Source organism: Tenrec ecaudatus, chromosome 6 (assembly GCF_050624435.1).
Source record: "Tenrec ecaudatus isolate mTenEca1 chromosome 6, mTenEca1.hap1, whole genome shotgun sequence".
NCBI lineage: Eukaryota > Metazoa > Chordata > Mammalia > Afrosoricida > Tenrecidae > Tenrec > Tenrec ecaudatus.
Genome location: NC_134535.1, coordinates 108,006,428 through 108,025,552, shown reverse-complemented (window position 1 = coordinate 108,025,552; position 19,125 = coordinate 108,006,428).

Here is a 19,125-nt window from a genome sequence, read left to right as displayed (position 1 = left end):
AATCCAAAATGCTTGCCAAATCTAAAATCGCTAACCTGTCTAGAAAAGCTCACCCAAAGCCATGGAATCTGAGGAACTATAAATGTATAAGTCAGATGCTTGGAGAAAGCAGCTCCAGTCAGTAACACGGAGCAGACACAAGTTAACATAAACTACACACACTCACACACATGCGCACACGCGCGCACTTGCAAATTCTTTGCAAGAGGACAATTATCAGCTTTTCTCCGAATTGACTGACACTCAGTACAACTGGCCTCAAGACGCTTCACACATATTTATTCTGAGAAAACGAATTTCTCCAGACAGATCCACAGTGTTCATATAGACTAAAGTTTTTTCTTTTATTTTCTGGCTTAAAAAGTACGACTGACTTGCGGTAGACTTGAAAGTTTTTAAGCAGAAAAAGCATTCAACAACACGGCATGACATGTTGCTGCATTTAAACATCACAGCGTCTACCTGGATTTTACAATCTTCGTGTTTGAATTCCATGTCCATAGCTTAATGTGCTTTACTTACTCTCCCCATCGGTCAAATAAAGATGGATATGAGGAACAGCATCTCAACTCCGGTGATTTCCCAAGCATGAATGGAAATCAAATGCAGTATTCACTCCAGGCCATTTCCTTATGAGATGGGGATCACAGATGTCTCTACCGACCCACCTTCTTTCTACCAATTCTGACAACAGCTATTCCTCACACAGAAACACTTCTTTGCTGGATTCATTTATAATTATTCATTCATAATCATTATCTTAAATTATTAATATAAAATAATAATTTATTGTGATGGCCACACAGAGCTCAGGGAGCACAGTCACTATTACAGGGTTGATTTAGAGAAGTAAACAGAAAAAAAGAGAGAAGTAAACAGATTACAAATTTAGGATCAGAAATACTCAGGATACAATTCTTCAGTCAGGACATTCTTTTCTCAGCCATGCCTCCAGGAACATCTCTCTCTGGTCCTAGGTCTCTCAGTCATATGGACCCCTTGGCCTCTGTCAACATCAGGTAAATGTTACAAAGCTCACTTAATGCCTTCAATTAATGGCCACAGGGCATCTCACCCCTTCACAAACTTCTGGCCAAAGGTTCCAGCTCTTAAATCAGCAAACCTGGCTCCCTTGATTTTCACCTGAAGGCACCTCCACTCACCAGCAGGATTCCTGGCCCCCAATTGGTGCTTCCTCTACTGCTGGTGCTTCTCCACCATATATATATATATGTATATATATATATATACATAAAGTTTATGAAAAAAGTATTTTCTAATTCCATTTTCTGCGAACTTTTATTGTGTTGTGGTAATTACGTAATCTGGTGTCAATTTGGAACTTGAGAGGATTAAGAGGGAAGGGGTGGAGTCTAGTCTGTCAATCAGGTCATAGTCAATGAGGCCTCTGTGTGGGCATGGCCTTCTTCTGAGGGTTTTGGGAACTCCTGTATTTCCTCCTTGGAGGTGGGAGACACTCTTTCAACTTACCCCCTTAGAGACACTCTACTGACAAGACACACGGGGCTACACTTATAGATTCCGTGCCCTGGGAGCTTAAGGAGTCACATGGTGACCCTTGCCAGTGCTGAGATGCTTCCACCCACCACTACTGGATCCACAAGGGGTCCACCCACTGGTTTGTGATCTTCCTGCATTCGGCATCATTGCATGTGTTTCATGAGTCTGAAGAGGACTTTACAGACTGGTATCAACATATAGGCTAATATTGGATTTATGGACTTGATCTGGACTGGACTGGGACATTTTCTCAATATTAACTTGCTCTCATATATAAAGCTCTTTCTTATACATATATGAGTGTCTATGAATTTGTTTCTCTAGCCTACTGGACTAACACGTGTTTACAGTGCAAGTTTATATAACAGGTTAGGTTTTCACTTAACAAGTTTTATATAATTTGTTCAATGACATTAAACTCTTTTCCCCAATCCAAAGAAAGCATAAAAAAATTAAAAAGTAGAACAAATTAAGAATGGGGCAAAATGAAAAACAAACAATAGATATTAAATGTTAAGCTACTTATACCTGCAGTTATCCAATTTCTGTTGGGCTCTGGCTGTGGGTTAGACTTTTCGCATCGTTAGTCACTAGCTTGATGGCATTCATTGGAGGCTTATACCCCATGGAGTCTCTGCATATGGAGTTTGGTCTTTCACTATCACTGTTTCTCTTTTTTTTAATGCATTTAAAATTTTTTAAAGATCATTTTATTTGGGGCTCTTACAACTCATAACAATCCATATATCAATTGTATCAAGCATATTTATATATATGCTGCCATCATTATTTTCTAAACACTTACTTTCTATTTGAACTCTTGGTATCAGCTCCTCTTTTTCCCCTCCCTTCCACCCTCCCACCCTTATAACCCCTTGATAAATGATAAATTATTATTTTCATATCTACACCAACTGCTGTCTCCCTTCCCCCGTGGTTTCTATTGTTCATCCCCCTGGGGTGGGGGTGACGGTGGTTATGTGCCCATGCTTGCAATTGGTTCCTTTTAAGCAGTATGTTGATGGGTCTTATTTTCTTATCCAGTCTGCTATACTCTGTCTTTTGGCTGTACATTTAACTCATTAAAGTTAAGTTATTGATATGTGTAGATTTTCTGCTGCCATTTTGATTTTTTGTTTGTGGTGATATTAGTGTCTTTCTTCTTCCTACAATCTGTTCTTTTTCACATACTGCTTTAAATGTGTTGGATTTTGTATGGAATTGCCTCGTATGTTGATCTCTGGTTTGTCTATTGTTCCTGGTTATTTGACCACAGTACTACATCTGATATATTTTATAATGGTGGGTTTGTTTTACAAATTGCTTTAATTTCTCCTGTGTGACTGCTTGGAGTGCTCTCTGAGTCCTGGATAGTTATCTTAATAGATAGATAGATTGATGGTAGATATAGATTTAGATAGAGATATATATCTAGATATAGATATAAACCTCTTGATTTAATTGCTCAACAAAAGAAGTTGGGTCTGGTTATTATGTTTTTCAGGTTGTAATGATTAACCTTGCGGGCCAGTTTCTCTTCAAATGCGAATGTGTTTCTCAATACATCCCATCACTGTGCATTATACCTTTTATTTTATTTTGTCATCTTTTATTGAGTTAGGAAAACTTTCATCCCAGGTTCTTATACTGCTCTATCTGTAGATTGTTTTTCTTTCATCACATACCGGCATTCCAGTGAATTATAGGTTGTTTCTCTTATGTCCCCCACAGTGCTTAGGCTTCCTTCAGACATTTTTGCATTTTTTGTTGCTTGTTCTTCTTTTCCATTCAAGTCAAAATATTTGGTTTTGAGTTCACTAATTGGGATTTCCATTTTTTCAATTCTATTTCTCTGTATTTTCATAACCCAAACCAAACTCACTGCCACTGCATCGATGCCGAGTCTGAGGCACCCTACGGGACAGGGTAGACCGTCCCTGTGCGTTTCTGAGACTGTCACTCTTTCCGGAAGTAGAGCGCTCGCTCGCTCTCGAGGAGCACCTAGTGTTTCTCTCACTCACAGACGAGTGTCACTGGATTTGTTTCTGTAGTCAACCAGGCCCAACGTAAGTAGCTACACATAAAATAAGAATAAAATTGTCTTACGTAATGTATATCTTTTAAAAGCTTGTAGTTCTTACCAGGCAACTTAAAAACACTTTGCCCTCTCTCTTGTTATTTCCTTATTTAATATTATTAAATTGTGTTTTGGAGCTGCCCCTTGACATTAGAATTTTATTTGCTTAGTCATTAATTTGCAGTAATTGGCTTTATTTTATTCACTAAAAACAAGCAGAAACAGTAGAAGGAAAGTTAAGTATGCAAGGAGAGCATTTTTAATATAAAAAGTCAATAAACATACCATGTGTTCATCTAAAAAAATCATGCAAGAATATTCAGGTTTAATTTTGCCAAGGATATCCTTCATTTCAAAAGAAACCCGAGTAAGCAAGCATTTACTAGGAATGGATATCATTTTGCCACATACGAATTATTCACCAAGACACAGAGCTTAGGGCAAGAGTAGCAATGGAACTGATTACTGGTTGTTGTTTTTTTTAAAAGTTTTTCCATTTGGACACATGCCCAGAAGTACAGGTCAAGGGTTTAATGACTTCAGATGCAAGTTTGCTTGGACATCTGACTTTGGAGTTACTAAAGTGTTCTTAGAATTTTACCTGCTGCTTCACATAAAACAAGGTTCCTTTAACAAAGAAAGAGAAAATGGCTATGCTGGTCTCAGACTTCAGTGGCAACACCAAAAATAGTTGTGAGTTGATACAAGGACCGAAATGCCAACTGTTGCCAAGGATAGTGGCTGATTTATCATCAATGGTCTCCCTGATGTCTTTGCTGTTACATTTTTGAAGGCAGTTCTCGACTCAAAACAAAATCACACACCAGGCTTATATTTCACACCTTTTCCATCCTTCCAAAATTTATAGGACTCTATGCAATCTAGCTTCATAAATAATTGGTTTTTACAGGACTTATTGAACTTTGGCTTGGAGAAAAAGACCCTTTTTGCTTTTTACACAAGTAATTTTGGTGATGAGACTAATTTTGCTATTTTAACAAATTAGCAAAGGTGTGATAAAACCAGTTGTGAATTATAAAACCAGTTGTGAATCTGAGACCTATTATATTGTTAGTCTTTTCTTTTCCTTTTTAGTATGGCTTTGGTGAAAGGGAGACAAACAAGGCTTCCTACTCTTATAAGCAGTTACAGTCTCAGAAACTCTATGGGGCAATTCTAGCCTGCCTATAGGGTCACTATGAATTGGAATTGACTCAATTTTATAGGTGCGCATTTCAGGCTATCAAGTCTACATTCAACAGTTCAAACCACTTATCAGCCCCACCCTGGAATTCTATTTCTGCCCCCCACGCCTTCTTTCTCTTCTCCCTCTTATGGACCTCTGCTGCCCTTTATATCCAAATCTTTACCTTGGCCCATTGATTCATCTTTCCACTCTGTCCTATCCCATGGGATCTTCCAACATCTGTTTCCTTATTATTTTTTGAAACTTGTGAATAGTAATTCCTAGTTTGCAGAGATGCTATACATTTGTGATCTACACATTAAGGTGCCAAGCACATTATGTGGACTCAATAAGTATGTGACAAATTCCCATTCAACATATTGATCACATCAGATGATATCATAACTGAACTCACTGCCATCAAGTAATTTCTGACTCATAGTGATTCAATAGGGCCAGAAGAGAACTACCCCTGTGGGTTTCCAAGACTGTAACTATTTACAGGAGCAGAAAGCTGTATCTTTATCCCTGAAGCTGCTAGTGGATTCAAACTGTTGATCTTGTGGTTAGCAGGCCAACCTGTCACCCTCTACATCACCAGGGCTTCTAGATACCATCCGGAAAGTGGTTACATTGGACTGTACTGCATGGCATAGCAGCACGTGTCCAAATTTGGAGAGGCTAATTGTTTTCCTAGATTTCTACATCTTTAACTTTTAAAAAATCATTTTATTAGGGGCTCATACAACTCCTATCACAATCCATACATACATCAATTGTGTAAAGCACATTTGTACATTTGTTGTCCTTATCGTTCTCAAAACATTTGCTCCCCACCCAAGCCCCTGGCATCAGGTCCTCATTTTCCCCTCCCTCCCCACTCCCCCCTCCCTCATAAACCCTTGATAATTTATAAATTATTTTGTCATATCTTTCTCTGTCCCATGTCTCCCTTCCCCCACTTTTCTGTTGTATGTCCCCCAGGGAGGAGATCACATGTGGATCCTTGATATTGGTTCCCCCTTTCCAACCTGCCCTCCCACTTCCCTCCCAGTATCACAACTCACACCACTGGTCCTGAGGGGATCATCTGCCCTGGATTCCCTGTGTTTCCAGATCCTATCTGTACCAGTGTACCTCCTCTGGTCTAGTCAGACTTGCAAGGTAGAATTTGGATAATGACAGTGGGAAGTTGGTGGTGGGGAGGAAGCATTTAGGAACCAGAGGAAAGTTGTATTTTTCATTGTTGCTACATCGCACCCTAACTGTCTTGTCTCCTCCCCAAGACCCTTCTGTATTGGGATGTCCAGTGGCCGACAAATGGGATTTGAGTCTCCACTCTGCACTCCCCTGCTCATTCGCTATGGTAAGATTTTTTGTTCTGATGATTTTTAAAATACTGATTTACCACCGTTTATTTAATTCCATTGCTAGTTACAATGACTACAATTCCTCACAGCTTTTAAAAATTATGATGTCTATTGTTATGAATTGAATTACATTGCCCACAAATATTTGTTTTAAATGTTATCCCCATATGCGTGACTGTTATCCCATTTGGGAATGGGTTTTCTTTACAGTAAGGAGCCCTGGTGACATACTGGCTTACACCTGGGAGACTAAATACAAAGTGAGCAGTTGAACCTACCAGCTGCTCAGCAGATGAGAGATAACAAGGCTGTCTACTCTAGGAAAGCCACATGGGACAGTTCGACTCTGCCCCACACGGTCTTGTGAGTTGGCATGGACTTGATGGCAGTGTGAGAGTTGAGTGAGTCTCCTGAACACACACACACACACACACACACACCACCACCACCACCACCACCACCACCACCACCACCACCACCACTATGAATGATGCAACAATTCTCTTTGTACATAGTTCTTTGCCTACTGTTTTTTTAATTCTATCGGGTAGAATTACCTATAGAGTGAGAAATTATTAGATCAAGGCATGTTTCAGTTAGAGGAAGCTAACCCACTGAGCTAATTCCATTGAATTGACTCTGGCCCATAGTGACTGCATACATGATTTCGGAGGTTCTAAATCTTCACCTGGGCAGATTGCCTCATCTTTTCCTGAGAGGCTAGTGGGTTTGAAATGTTGGCCTTGCGGTTAGCAGTCCAATGTTTACTCAACCTCTCCACCAGGGATCCTTGGAAGAGTGAAGTCAGTGAGTAGTAACTCAGACTCGGCCTTCTTCAAGACTCCCTGGGTAACCATCTGCCCGATGGCTGTCTCCCCAAAAGTAATGTTGCAATCCTAACTCCTGTACCTGTGCACGTGACCTGTTTTGGGAAAGGGTTCTTTGAAGAGGTTACCGGTTAGGTGAACATGAGGTCGTCTGGAGCTAAAATACACAGGACAAGCACCGGGCAACCATGCAGCTACGTTAAGGATTTCCTGGAGCTACTCAGTTTGGAGAGAGGAAGGGAACAGATACTCTTTGATAGGGAATTAACACTACCTGGTTTTTGATTGTTAATCTCCAGAAACATAAGACAATGAATTTGTGTTCTTACGAGCCACTTTGTATCTGGAATTTTGTTTTAGCAGCCCTAGGAAATCAATACACCACCTCAGTCAGCTGGAAGGAGAAACACGTAGGCCGTACACCGTGTGGGAAGTTTCTATGTGCCTGTGTGAGAAAAGGCAATTACCAAATGTTCACATATTTACTGGCCTGTCAAATGGGATTGCAAAATATATTCCAGTCACATGCCCAAGAACAAGAGAAAAATAGATCTTAGAGAGCAGCGAGCATTCTCTATTGTGTGTGTTTACATACCCACATGCACACTGAGATATTGCTGGTTTGCATTTCAAAATGATTGCACTTTCATATTTCTTCATTAACTGGTGGAGGCTCTTGCATGTCCTAACTTGGAGCACTGTGAGCATTATAAAGTGGCTTTTGTTGATTTTAAGTAAATTTGCGCATCTTTTCAAATGTTTGCTGGTCACAGGCATTTCCTTATTTGGAAATTTCTACCTCAGATTCTGTGATTCCTTTCTAATAAGTTACAAATATATTTTTCAAATGTATTCCATTATTTTACTTCTGGTATATTTTCCTATGAAATTACTAGATTTTTGAGTAATGGAATTTTCTTCTATAGTTCTGGTTTACCATCTTGGTTAGAAATATTCTACCCCACTTAAGATCCTACATATAATTTCCTACACTTCTATGTGGGGCTTTGTAATTTTTAGACCTCACATCTATAACTTATCAGGGTACTATTTATGTTAGGAGAAGTACAAAAATGGTAGGTGTCATAAATGGAATTGTGTCCCCTGAAATATGTGTTATAAATTTTAAATCCTATATCTCTGGTTGTAATTGCAATTGAGAAATGGGTTTTGTTATGTTAATGAAAAGAGTGAGCAATGAGCATCATCTTTTCAGTCGATCTCTTTCCAAATACAAAGGAGAGTAAACCAGCAATCAACAGAAGCAGAAATGGAGGTACCAAGGCAACTGGAGCTCACCCAGAAGTAGAAGACAAGGTGTCAATTTGGAACTTGATAGGATTAAGAGTGAAGGGGTAGAGTCTAGTCTGTTAATTGGATCATAGCCAATGAAGCCTATGTGGGGCTTTCTCCTGAGAATTCTGGGAAATCTATTTTTCCTCTTGGAGGTGGGACAGTCTCTCTTCTCACTCCTTTGGACACACTCTACTGACAAGTTCATGAGACCCACTACTGACAAGAGACTCTCTCTTTCTCTACTGCCTCCCTGCAAGGCATCCCTGAGAAGAAGCCATATGGAGAGACCCTGATGCAGTGCTGCCAGCGCTGAGATGCTTACTCTGCCACTGGATCCAAAGACTTTCCACCCACTGGCATGTGATTGCCCTGCACTTGACATCATTGCATGTGTTTCATGAGTCTGAAGAGGACTTTATAGATTACTATTGGGCAAATGGGCTATTATTGGACTTGTGGGCTTAGACTGGACTGAGTTGAGATGGTTTCTTTTTAAAAAATAACATTATATTGAGGACTCATACAACTCTTATCACAATTTATACATATATCCATTGTGTCAAGCACATTTGTACATTCGTTGCCATCATCATTCTTAAAACATTTTCTTACTGCTTGAGCCCTTGATATCAGCTCCTCATTTTCCCCCTCCCACCCCATCCTCCTTCCCCCATGCTCTCTCCCTCACAATCTCTTGATTATTTATAAATTACTACTATTTTTTCATGTCTTACACTCTCCAATGTCTCCCTTCCCCACCTTCTGATTGTCACCCAGGGAGGGGGTTATATGTAGATCATTGTGATCTGTACCCCTTTTCTCCCCCATCTTCCCCTTCCCCTCTGGGTATCATAATGAGAGTATTCTCATTATTCGTCCTAAGGGGTTTATCTGTCTTGGATTCCCTGTGTTTCCAGCTTTTATCTGTACCAGTGTACATCCTCTAGCCAGATTTGTAAGAATTGCGATCATGCTAGTTGGGGGGGGGGGGGGAGGAAGGAAGCATTAAAGAACTAGAAGAAAGTTGTATGTTTCATTGTTGCTACACTGCACCCTGAGTGGCTCATCACCTCCCCGTGACCGTTCTGTCAGGGGATGTCCAGTTGCCTACTGATGGGCTTTGGGTCTCCACTCCCATTCACAATGATATGATTTTTTGTTCTTTGATGCCTGATACTTGATCCCTTCGACACCTTGTGATCACACAGGCTGGTGTGCTTCTTCCATGTGGACTTTGTTGCTTCTCAGCTAGATGGCCACTTGTTTACCTTCAAGCCGTTAAGATGCCAGATGTTATATCTTTTGATAGCTGGGCACCAACAGCTTTCTTCACCGTATTTGTTTATGCACCCATTTGTCTTTAGCGATCGTGTTGGGAAAGTGAACATCATGGAATGCCAGTTTAATAGAACAAAGTGTTCTTGTACTGAGGGAGTATTGAGTGGAGGCCCAATGTCCACCTGCTGCCTTAGTACTAAACCTATAAATGTATGCACACAGTTCTATTTCTCCATCATCATATATAAATATAGTTGCATATGTACATGCCTTTATTACGACCTCTATAAATGCCCTTTTCCTCCTAGCTTTTTCCTCTATTTCCTTTACTTTCCTCTTGTTGCGCTATCACACTCAGCCTTCATTTGGGTTTCAGTCATTCCTATTGGTTACATTATCCTTGATTAAGGCCTAACAGGTCTCCTACACCCTCCTCGCCATTGATGATTTTAGATCACTTACTGTTTCCTTGCCCCTGGGTTTGTTAACACCCACTTTCTTTCTCCAGTTTCCCCCTGTCCCAGGTCCCCCTGGAACCTTTGGTCTGTTGTTTTCTCCTCCACCTTCTTTATCCTGTCTATCTTATAGATAATAATATACACAAATAAAAACAACAAAGAAACAAAAGAAAACAACAAAAATCCCAAATAATTACCCTTTATATAAAACTTTCCTCTTATACACATATGAGTTTCTATGGATTTATTTTTATAGTCTACCCAGACCAACACAAGGACCATCCTGCAGAGCTGACAATCTTTCCTTAGAGCCAGCACCCTGGATTTGGACTTCTAGCCTCTTTTTATGAAAACAGATTTTCTGGGTCAAGTCAACCATTTGTGGTAACGCTGTTACATCAGTATTAGGTATATAGAAGCTAGCAAAGGGAGCAGAGAGAGTAATGTCATGAATCTGCCAGAAATTATAACCAAAAGGGTGGAGACCCCTTTCCCACACATACCTCTCCAGCCCAAAGGAAGATGAAGGGCAAATAGGACACATTGCCTTATCAATGGAAGAGACAGGCTACAGTGAAGGCTGGGTCGAGAAAGATAAGACATTCACCCTATGACTGGCCAGACACTTGGAGTCTAGAGTGACCCCAGAAGAGAATGTGCCCTAAAGAGGACCAGATGTAAACAGAAGACCCACCAGAAAGCCAGTCATGGTGGGAGGTCTCCCACTAGCAGACTAGAGAGTTCAGCTCTATGTCCCACCGTGCCTTTCAGAAGAAGGAGTTTTGGACTTCGTTTCCAAAGTGTCACCTTTTCATAAACTCACTCTGACTGTTCAAACCTTTTCTCTGACTCTGGTCTGAATTGTGTCCCTTGCCTGAAATCTTCTTTGTGAGCTGAACAGAACTGAGGAGTGATGAGGCCTGAACCTCTGAGCCTCTTCCCAGTAACAGCAGCATCCAAACACAAGGACAGTGGGTATGCATGGAGAGCTACATTCATGATAGTTGTTAAATTAATTGTGTTAAATAGGCACAGCATTGACTTATATGGTGTAAGATAGAATGTAATTTTATTTCCTTTAAACTGCCTATGGGTGCAGCATTTACATGGCTAGTTTCTTAGAATCATAACACTATTATCGTCCCCCTGCCCCACGGCCCCTGTTGATTAGTCTTCCATAGGAGCCAAAACAGGTTCACGAGATCACTGCAAAATCCTCCTGAGTTTGTGATGAACTGAACATTCATCAAACTGTAAAGACGAGATCTTATCGAGGTTTGCCCAGGATTGGATCAAGCTCTGTGATATTCATCACATGATCTCACAGAGGTTAAAAAAAAATCAGGCGACTCTAGAAAAACATGTTACTCCAGAATTAATAATGAATGTGCATGTTATTTAGGAAACTACAAAAGGGATGTGAGCTCCCCCTCTCCACTTGTCATTATGTTTCACAGGAGCTGTGACCCATTGATATTTTTCTTTCATTGTTAAAAGAAAATGTCAAGTTCAGAGAACACTTGTAGTCACATGGCTCTGGAGCCACACTTTCCACTGTGTTTCCTCCATTTTTTAAAAGTCCTATTTTCTTGGCCTTAGTAGGGCAACTCGGATGTCTAAGATTTAAAATGTCATAGAGAAGTGCTCTTGGGAAAACATTCACATTTACATGAACAGAAATACTCAGAACACAAGGGGAGGTTAGCACATCTTAAAATATCAGAATCAACCAGGGCATTCTTTCCCGATCAGCTGCACGCAGCTTCTGTTAGATTGTATGCTAACGGAGTCCGCACATACAGAATGTCACTGACATGAAGAAATTCTAAGAAAATTGTTAAATGAAGTTTGATTTTTCTGGCAGACATGGCTAAAGCTATTCCAGTTTCGTTGTTCTGAGCACAGCCCTGAATTTCAGCACTTCACCAGTTTCAATCACTTCCACAGGCATATCTTTATTTAATCATTTCACTTTGAAAGGCATATTTGTTGTCCAATTTGAGCACATTTCTTTCATTATCACTTTGTCACCCAAAAATAGTATTTTCTTCAGGGCTCATTTTATTTAGCAAAAATGACCAGAATGCCCTTTAAAAGTTGTGAAACCTTCTTTTGAGTATTTTCAAATATCTAGAGCCCAAATTCAATGATTTTTCAGATTTGTATAACAAGCTAAGAAGTGTTGGGGAGGAATGAAATAGCATGCTAGATAGGATGGTGGCTTCTTAATTGTTGAATTTGGAATCACTCATTAAAAGCATTTGCTGAGAACATTGCCTGGGGCTACTCTGTCCATCTTATTGAAAGTGTTTTCTAGTCTAATGATTAATTGCTGGTTAATCAAGAAAGCCAATTTGATTCACTTGGTTTTTCTCTCCTCTTTGTATTAAGAAAAATACACTCCTCTCAATGATATATTATAAAGGTGGCATTTAGCTATTTATATTCTGGAGAGCTCCGTGAAACAGCTGAAAGTAAAGGTATGAGGTTAAAATGAGTACAGGAACAGGCTGGAGAGTTGCTAACTTGTTTCTTCCACACAACGCCCATGAATGGACCAGTCAGAGGTTCAAATTCCTCATTGCATTAATGATCTGTTGTCATATCACAACATTACCACAGACTTCGCCCTTGATTGGCTCACAGTGGACAGGAGTCCTGGCAGAGCCTCGCTCAATGCCCGGATCCAGCGTTCAACAAGCTGCTGTCCTAGTGTTGGTCAGACCAGTGTTCTCAGCGGAGACTCAACTACATAAAGATCTACTTCCAAACTTCTGGGGAGTTAGGAGAATTAAGTTCTTGGCAGGGCCTCAGGGTCTTGCCAGCTGTTGGTCAGAGACTTCCCCAAGTGTTTTGCTACTTAGCAAAACCACGGGCACCTCACACGGTGGCAATTGGTTCTTTAAAACCAGTCCGGGAAGAAGAATGTCAATGCAAGAGCAGCTCACGATCTTAAGTCATACTGTACATAATTAATGTACAGCCCATCATTTCTGCACTGTTCCGTTGACTCGAAGCCAGTTGCATTTTGGGTCAATATTCTTGGGGAGGGGACAGGAGCACCAGGTGGTGTGGATTATTGGAGCCACTTTACAGTTACCGAAACTCACAGGGACAGTTCTATCTGTCCTACTGGATCTCTGAAACAGCATCAACTCAATGGTAGTAAGTTTGGTTTGGTTTTAGGGAGCAGTGCCGGTACACGTGTTGTATATTTAGCTGCTAATTGTAAACTTTGCTGTTCAAATCTACCAGCCACTTTGTGGAAGAAGGATGAGGCATTCTGCTTCCTTACACATTTACAGCCTTGAAAACGTCATCAACATATAAAAGGTGCTTTACACAGGTAAATTTGCTTGAAGATTTAATCATTTTTGCCCAGTGCCAAACCTAATTTTAACACCTCTTAAAGTTTTAAACTGTGTTTTAGCTGTCTTTAATATTATTGTATATATGGTTTTTATTTCTCCATCTCATTGCCTATTCAATTACTGATATTTTACATTATTAATGTTAGTTTTGTTGTTTTAGACCTCGACTTTTAAGTGTTTTAAATAGATGACCCCTTTCATGAAGGCTTTCTTCATCCAAAAAATATGAATAACTATTCCACACGCCTCTCATCTATCCATTTCTCAATCCAACTTATCTTTCCCCATTGTAAGTTATTGCTTTTTATGCAAGTCTAGTTATAGTATCATTTTAAATATTTGTTTTCTTCCAACTGTACTCGTTCCTATTACAAGTAACACAGTAGATGGTTGTTATTAAACTTTTGGACTTTAAAACCACTGTTGTTTTTATTTCAGTTTATACCCAAGAGAAGTTATACAATAATATTTAAATTATTTCTATTATGCAATTTCATTAAGCATATAAACACATCAAGACATATAAACCAAACACAGTAAAAGAAGTGAGAAAAAGTCATCATTTGATAGGCTTTTAGTTGGAAATAATGCGCAACTGAACTTCAGAGATATCTTTTTTAAGTGCTAGGCTTTGAACATTCAAAGTCGGTTTCTGAGGAAGAGCAGTTGAAGGCTCAGGTTGAGGTTTTTGTAGCTTTTCTCCATCAGCTTGCCTCTAACAGGTTTATTGCCAGTAGGATTCCAGTGCTTCCAGAAATAATTTTAAAAGGCTCTTATTGATATTTAGGTTGAAAATTCCCTTAAGTTATGAGGGCAACCAAGTTAAAATTGTCAAGGGCTGGAATTACTCCCAGTAGAGTCTTGAGTCTGAAGCAAGCTGCACATCCCTCTGCTGAGAATTGTTTTGCTGCCCTAAGTGTCTTACAAAATGACATTGTAAATTGAAGAGATCAGTGAGTCTTCATTTGAACTATGCTTTCCTCATGAAAAATAGAAACTCTAAAACATTAGGTGTCTATGTAATAATGCATGCTCGTGAAGAACTGATATAATTTATACATGCTGGGTGATTAAGGTTCAAGTTCTAAAATATACTCAGCTTTTAAAATGCATTCTTTAATTAAATTAAAGAAAATTATTCTGAATTATTCAGTAGAATATGGGGCAAAAATAATTTGAATAATTTTTAAACTGAAGGATTACCTAAAGTTGTATTCTATATAATAACCACTCTATAGTTGATGAGTTACATATGAGAGTTATAAAATTGATGGATTACTGTATGTTCCTTCTCATTTGTTTTTCAATTTTCCTTTTCCAAAATTTCATTCCATTTTGAAATTGGGCTTTCAGTTTTAATTTTCAAAATTTCCAGATCCATTATTTCATAGTTGAGAAGATGATGTACATAAATGGGGCTTCAAAAAGTCTGAAAAAGTTTTATTATTTTTTAATTCCATTTTCCATGAACATTTCAAAGCCTACTTGGAATATCAAACCACATTAATATAGTTATTCAGGAATTACTTTCTTCAGGATCAACATTGATATCATGTCAGTAATAAATAGAAACCAGTAGAGAGGAGCAGATAATCTAATTCTCCTGAGATGATCTCAGAAGTATTCAAAAGACTGATTCACAAAAAGTTTTTGAATTTGAGAGAGATCATCCAATCCAGTGGTATCATTTTCTACATGAAGAAACTAATATTCCGAAAGACTGGCATTAATTTTCTAAGTAAGAGAAAATTTTTTTAGGCCAAGTTCATGGAAATTTGGAATAGGATTCGAATATGGTTTAGAAACAAGAATATGGTTTAGAAGCAACAAAGATATAAACTTGTAAATTTTCTAGAAAGAAAAATTTTGGCTAAAATACTTTGAAACATTTTGTCTCATTCATATTTATAAGAGGAAAATAAGAAACAAAAGTTGATGTGTATAAATGTTCACTAAAATATGATTTATAAAGGAAAATTTAAATCATTGAAATGCCTCATTAAAATAGTGTTTTTAAATTAAGAAATATTTAATTTATTATAGCCTCAATTTTCAAAAGATTTATTTAATTATAATTAACATATATAATTCAGTAGTTTAATCATCTTAAGAAAATTTTATCAATCTTAACCACAAGAAACATTGGAATATTTTTTCCTTCTTGTATCCATTGCTGGTGATCCCCTTATCTCCCATCCTATCCTTCTGTGACCATGGGTAATAGTCAATTCACTTGCTGTCTTCATAGACACACCTATCCTGTCTTCCCTATACAGAAAACATACAAAACAAAGAGAAAAAAACAACAAAAGAACCCAGAAACAATGAACAAATAAAACAGAGAACCCCAATCAAAAAGAAAGAAGAGAATATTAAAAAAAAAAACAACTAGAATAAATTCAAAATGGGTCAAGAGGATATCTAATGACAAAGTAGTACATTCCAGACTAAACACCTCTGTTAAAATCCACTTTAAAATGCTTCTCGTGTCATATGAAAGCTATTCACACTCCTAGACCGTGGCCAGTGGGGATTCATGAGAGACTCAATCCATGTGTGGACCTTGTCAATGGATTTTGAGCATCCACTACCATCCATGGTATTCTGTAAACCCAGTGTTTAGGATTTCTGAGCTTGTGAATCTTTCCTGGAACACGCAGCCTCATCTTTTTCCTTTGAAGTAGCTCGTGGGCTTTGTGGGAGCATTAAATATTAGCAGTGACTACACTTTAATTTCCCCCGTATTTTATGCTTCTCAAATATTCTTAGGACATTATTTAAAATCAAAATTAAATATGTGGGGTTTTCTTGTGGGTCTTTTTTGGCAGGGGGACAGATTGCACTCGTTCAGTTAAATAATTTTGGATTATTAACTTATAAGATCATAATGTCTTTAAATTTATATTTTTATGTATTTTTATTTTGTATTAAATCCATTATCATATCATAGAAGTGCAGCTTTGACTTATTAGGTAGTATAGATCAAAACACACTCATATTCTAGTCCACAAAAATAATGTTTCAAATCTTACTCTGGTGAGTGGTGACTTGTTTGTTAAAACTCACAAGTGACCATTTAAGGTGCAACTATTGGTGTAGCCTGTGCAGGGGGGGAAAGAGTGAAAGAAATCAAAGAGAATTCATCCCAAACACGAATGGACCACATTAACCTCAGCCTCGATGACCCCGAGACTATGTGTACCAGATGGGACCCGGCTACCACAGCTGATGCTTCTGAAAAGGTTCACAAAGGTCTTAGAGAAAGCTGGAGGAAAAATGTGGAACAAAACTCAAATAAAAAAAAGACCAAGCTTATTGGTTGGATAGAATGGTGGAATCTATGGCCCTTAGACACCCTGCATGCTTGAACCCAAATTCAACCCTGTGGCTCCAATTCCACCTTAGTAACAAAACAAACGCACCTCCATTGAGTGCCTTCCAACTCATAGCACCAGTGATAGGATTTTGCTCATTCAACTGGCTCGGCAGAAGCCGTATCTAATTTTTTGTTGAGTTCAGCAAACTGGTTGTTTACATGGCACTTGAAATCAAGGTTCTTTCTAAGGTGGGCAGGTGGTTGAGCAACACCCATTGTGTAAATCACAAATTTACATTCCTTACTCTTTTTCAACATCCATCTGTGTACCAGCTTGTTCTAAGGGCCCACAGTAATGTTCATTCTGTCCCTGGGTATAAAAAAATTAGGCAAGATTATGCCTGTAATATTTATTTATTCATTTCAGAAACTCATTTTACTGTCGATGAAATAGTACCTTGTTATTCCCTGGTGTTTCTTACCTCAGTAAACAAAAAGAAAGTATAAGAAATGGTGCCAAACAACCAGAGAGGGACATGGTATCATTTGTTGCAGCTTTGTGTTGCTACCCAAATTCCCACGAGATATAATGTGGGCACTTCTTTAAAGTGCGCAAAGAGCTAAAACTAGGGTCAGAACAATTGTTTAAATTCAGCAGAAGTGAAAAAGTTTTTTTTTAAATATGAGCATAATATGTTCAGAATGAGAAGTCACCTGCTTCTTATATACCAAATAGAATGACTCTTGTCTAATTGGCCTACTTTTAAAAGAATGGGATCTTACTCCTACAGTGAAAAGTTAGTTAAGGATAAATCACACAGCTGATAATGCTCAGATAAAAGTGAGAAATATTGCAAGTGAGGAAGCTTATCAAGAAGCAACATGGAACTGTCTTAAATAACACTTTTATTATTGTGGTCAAGCATTACTTAATATTTTTCAATAATTTTTTAACTTTCTTATAATAAAATCTAGCTTTGTTTACTTCTTTTATTGTTCTTTTAAAACTATTAACTGTATGAAATAAACTGCCTTTAATAGGTTTTTATACTTAGAATGATCATTGGAGCAGCGAAGTAGTTGTTAAATTATTTGAATCCCACCACTCATAGCAACGCTACCTCAAAAACTCACTGCCATTGATTTCGTCAAACCCTGGGGTAATCTGATAGGGCAGGATCGACCTGCTCTGGTGGGTTTCCGTGACTGTAATTCTTACAGGAGTAGAAAGTTGTATCTTTCTCCCAGAGAAGGCTGGTTTTGAATTGCTGACCTTGCAGATCGCAGCCCAGCAGGGCTCCGACAATCCTCTACAACAGGAAGACTGCCCCGTGGGTTTCCTAGACTGGATATGTTTACAGGGCCTGAAAGTCTCATCTCTGTGTTATAAAGGGGCGGGTGGTTTTGACCACTGATCTTGCTGTTAGTGATGCAACATCTAATCAACTGCACTAGTAGAGCTCCTTCAGCCAAACAAGAGACAGACCTATAAAGTAAAAAAAAATTACACCTGTGGCATAAGCGCTCCTCAGAAAGATCAGCAGTGAGAGATGAAAGAGTAGCATTTGAAACAACAAAGCTGCAAGGGCGAGAAGGAAGAGTAAAGAAACAGCAAAGAAAATGGCAAGCACAGTGAGTAAGTGGGAGGAGTGCCATTCCGGTGGGAGGGCTACAGTCAGTGAAACAAATGTGCGTGCATGGTTGGATGGAAAACCAGTCTGCTCTGTACACGTTCACTTAAATCACAGATACAGTTAAAAAAGAAAATGAAAAATACGATTTACCCATGTATACTGACTGTCCTTAGGAAATTTGCTGAGTTACCACAAATTATAAAAATGTATTCCCAACTGCTAAAAAGACTATTGGTGCAAATGAACTCAGTTTCCATTTGGATGACCCCTTGAATTGGATAGTTTTTAAAATTTTGAAAACCTTTCAAAGTATTCATGAAGTTAGTTTATAAATTGGAAGCATTATGTTTAAAAGTATATTAAAGTACGTTATCTTTTTTTCTTCTTGTTTCTTTGGCACTAGATTCTTGAAGGCAGACTTAACACAATAAGAAATTTTAAGAACATTGCTTTAAAGAACAAGTCCACTGTCTTCTGAGTAAGTGGATATGTTATTATTTAACGAATTTGAATTAAGTTTCAACATATAATAGTTCTTTGTGAAAAACTGGAATCACATTAGAAATAATGCTTTTTGTCCCTCATCCATCTTCATCTGTCATGTAAATAATACATTTTTTTCTTTTAAGAAAAAAGTTTTGCCACTGTTTTCAATATGCTGTCAGTGATGTTTTCATTGTCGTGTGGGGAGTTGTCTGTGCAATTTCATTCTCCAGAGAGGAAAACATACTGACCCCCTTATTCAGGCACAATAAAGTAGGTTACAATGGTACTACCCACCTCTTCCATAT